Source organism: Scyliorhinus torazame, chromosome 5 (genome assembly GCF_047496885.1).
Source record: "Scyliorhinus torazame isolate Kashiwa2021f chromosome 5, sScyTor2.1, whole genome shotgun sequence".
NCBI classification, from domain to species: Eukaryota; Metazoa; Chordata; class Chondrichthyes; order Carcharhiniformes; family Scyliorhinidae; genus Scyliorhinus; species Scyliorhinus torazame.
The window spans coordinates 73,472,840-73,476,937 of NC_092711.1; the positions used below are offsets into that span (position 1 = coordinate 73,472,840).

The window sequence follows — 4,098 nt, forward strand, 5'->3', positions numbered from 1 at the left end:
TTTTCGAGCATCGATTCTATCCAAACGCACTCCACCTCAGACACTCTCTCCCTCGAGCATCATCTGTGGGGAGAGAAACGATGTAAACATCCCGAGTCCTGAGGAATCTTTTTCAGAGTGGGCCAATGTAAATCAACCCCGCCGTCAGCATCGCAAACAATTCATAATGTCAGACCTGGAGTAAAGGGCTTGTCCTGGATTTAAACCCACGACCGCTCGCAGGGGCATTGATTGAAAATCCTAAACGAGACCCATACCTTGAGACCAAAGAGCACAAATTGAAGACGGAGCTTAAGCAAAATATAACTTATGTCAAGATCGATATAATTTCTACATCTCATGGTTTTATATGTTGAAACATCTGTTTTAAAAAAAAAAAGCTGCCGTCCTGTAATAAGTGACGTGGCCTCTCAGCCTCACCATGCGAATCTGCAGCAACACAGTGAGGTTGGACAGTGTACACGTCCGTTGGCCGCCAGCTGTTTCTGTGGTGTAGTGGTTATCACATTCGCCTAACACGCGAAAAGTCCCCGGTTCGAAACCAGGCAGCAACATCTCGTACTTCTAGTTTCGTCTGTTGCTGAATATTACCTCAATCTCGTAACTGGTCTTCATCAACGAGAAACAACCAAATGCATTCATCCGTATGGGCCAGTGGCGCAATCGTTTACGCGTCTGACAACGAATCAGCCGATTCCAGGTTCGACTCCTGGATGTCTCGGTCTTAAGAATTTTGGCCTGCGCTTTAACTCTGTGTGGGACAGCTGATTCTTGATGCAGAGCAAAGTGAGCAGAACATCTTCAATTCTCGTATCGATTGTGGTTATTTGCGAAAACCCTGCCTTCTCAATTTAACTTCCACTTCAAGCAAAACATAACTTATCTTCAGGTCAGTAAAGTTCCATTCCTGATTGTTTTATAAGTTGAGACATCGGTTTTAAAGAAACGGCTGTCTTCATGTAATAAGTGACATGACCTCTCAGCCGAACCATGACAAGAGGCGGCAACACAGTGAGGTTGAACATTGCACAAGTCCATTGATTACTGCACCGCCAGCGGTTTCTGTAGTGTAGTGGTTAGCACATTCCCCTAACATGCGAAAGGTCCCGGGTCCATACCGGGCAGAAACATTAAGTGCTTCTCATGTTGTGGGAGGAATGTTTGCACAAAGTACTTTTGTTCCCCGTTCTCGTATGTTCGAGGATTATGAGATTTAGTCTGTCATGAGCCATTAATATAAATTCCACATTAAGTCACAAGTACTGAATTTTCGACAGGCAATGAGAAGAAAATGGTCTTCCTATTTTGGATATTCGGAGCTAGTACAACAGAATTTCATGCATTTACAAATGCAGATGAACATACTTATTCACCATCTCAAACATGTCTAAATGAACGACAAATGCAACTTACTGCGGATGCTTCATTCTGAAACAAAAACAGAAAATACTGGACAATCTCAGCAGGTCTGACAGGCTCTGTGGAGCGTGATGGCAGCTGTCGTTCCGGGTCTGGGTGACTCTTTGTCAAAGCTGGAGAACTGGAAATTGGGTCAGATTCAGCCTATTGTGGATGGGCGGGGGTTGGGGTGCCCTATTGGGCCTCGATAGAGTGGTCAACAATAGGTGGAAAATGACGACAATGTCTCGGGCAGAAAGAAAAAGGGAATGTTAATGTTGCTAATCAAGGCTAACAAAGGTGCTGATAGTGGCGCCTCAAGAGATCAGAATGTGTTAATAGCAGAACAAAGTAAGCAGGATGTCAGAGAACAATTCGCGACAGGGATCAGATTGCTCATATAGGATGGTATGGGCTGGGGGAGGGGGGCAATGCTGAGGGTAAAACATATCAATTGAAGGAATGAAAATAAGGTGATGGAAACAGATGTGAAGGGGGAAGAGAGATTACACAGTCTGATGTTGTTGAACTGAATAAAATGAAACAGACAGAGAGCTGCCTGAATCCACTGGAATGAGTCAATAGAGGTAAGTGAATGTCTAATCACAGACAAGCTTTTAGAAAATGTCTCGATTGTCTCGGGAACGTGTTGGTTCCCTGCTGTGTGAGCTGAGCTTCTCAAACGAAACCCAGTGTGAATGAATCCCGCCGAATGCGCCGCAAAGAAATGAAGAAAACATATCGCTTGACCAACAGAAAATCTCATCAAAGGGCTCGTCCGGGATTTAAACCAAGGATCTCGCGCAACTTTCGAAACCGAGACACCCAAAGCGAGAATCATACCCCTCGACCAACGAGCCCTGGGAAAGTAACAGAAGCACGCTGTTATTGCCATCGAAAGTCGATCTAACATCTGCGGAAAATACTGGAACAACTCAGCGAGTCAGGCGGGATTTGTCGACAGGACAACAAAGCTCGTCTTTCACCATCACCTTTCATTAAAATGGGACCGGTTAGAAATGTCGGACGTTTTAACCAAGTGAAATCCCGGAGGGAGCAAACAGAACAACAGGAAAGGGCTGTGACAGGGTGCAAGTCAGGAGACATTAAATGAGAAAAGGCCTAGGGTTCCCTGGCCACAGAGTGAGGTGAGCGTCGAATGAGAGAATAATTACACCACAGTATGAGGCCATTCCAGCCGCTGTGTCTGTGCCAGCTCACAACAACTACCGCCCGGATGCAAAGAACAAGTGGAAACAAGATTCAAACCCAAATCTGCGATGGAAGGACACACAGAATGGGGGCAGCATTTACAGTGTGAGACTGTTGCACACACTCTGAGTGTGAAAGCTGTAAAGTGCCCAGTGGAAAGATGCGCTGCTGTTCTTCGAGTGTTTGTTGAGCTTCTTTGGAACATTTCAAGAGGCCGAGGTCCGGGAGGTCAGCGTTAAGATGCAGCTCTCCACGTCAGGTCAATTCTCCACTTTGGCTCTGTGGATTAGATGGGTCACGTCCCTGTGAAGTTAACGCAGATCTGGAGCATCAATTCTATCCAAACGCACTCCAGCTCAGACACTGTCTCCCTCGAGCATCATCTGTGGGGAGAGAAACGACGGAAACATCCCGAGTCCTGAGAAACCTTTTTCAGAGTGAGCCAATGCAAACCAACGCCGCCGTCAGCGTCGCAAACAATTCATAATGTCTGACCTGGAGTAAAGGGCTTGTCCTGGATTCAAACCCACGACCGCTCGCATTGATTAAAAATCCGTAAACGAGAACCATACCTCGAGACCACAGGGCACAAATCTAAGACCGAGCTAAGCAAAATAGAACTTATGTTCAGTTCGATATCATTTCTGCATCTCATGGTTTTATATGTTGAAACATCTGTTTTTTTTAAATAAACAGCTGTCGTCTTGTAACAAGTGGCCTGGCCTGGCCTCTCAGCCTCGCCATGCGAATCTGCAGCAACACAGTGAGGTTGAACATTGTACACGTCCGTTAGTTGCCAACTGTTTCTGTAGTGTAGTGGTTATCAAATTCGCTTTGCACGCGAAAAGTCACCGGTTCGAAACCGCGCAGAAACATCTCGTACTCCCAGTTTAGTCTGCTGCAGACTATCTCGTAACTGGTCTTCATCAACGGGAAACAGCCAAATGCGTGCACTCGAATGGGCCAGTGGCGCAATGGATAACGCGCTTGACTGCGAATCAGGAGATCCCAGGTTCGACTCCTGGCTGGCTCGGACTTCTGAATTTTGGCCTGCGCTTTAACTCAGTGGGTGGGACAGCTGATTCTTGATGCAGAGCAAAGTGAGCAGGACATCTTCCATTCTCGTATCGGTTGTGGTTATTTACGAAAGCCCTGCCTTCTCAATTTAACTTCCACTTCAAGCAAAACATAACTTATCTTCAGGTCTGTAAAGTTCCATTCCTGATTGTTTTATAAGTTGAGACATCGGTTTTAAAGAAACGGCTGTCTTCTTGTAATAAGTGACATGGCATCTCAGCCGAACCATGAGAAGAGGCGGCAACACAGTGAGGTTGAACATTTCACAAGTCCATTGATTACTGCACCGCCAGCGGTTTCGGTAGTGTAGTGGTTAGCACATTCCCCTAACATGCGAAAGGTCCCCGGGTCCATACCGGGTAGAAACATCAAGTGCTTCTCATGTTGTGTGAGGAATGTTTGCACAAAGTA

At 46.1% G+C, this 4,098-nt stretch overlaps 2 non-coding genes across 2 annotated transcripts; both read left to right on the top strand.

Annotated features, from left to right (window-relative positions):
• The first annotated feature begins 481 nt into the window (after positions 1-481).
• trnav-aac (transfer RNA valine (anticodon AAC)) lies at positions 482-554 on the top strand. The gene has a single exon. It is a non-coding gene; the product is annotated as a tRNA-Val (tRNA).
• A 3,016-nt stretch (positions 555-3,570) lies between these two features.
• Positions 3,571-3,643, top strand: trnar-gcg (transfer RNA arginine (anticodon GCG)). The gene has a single exon. It is a non-coding gene; the product is annotated as a tRNA-Arg (tRNA).
• Positions 3,644-4,098: the final 455 nt, after the last annotated feature.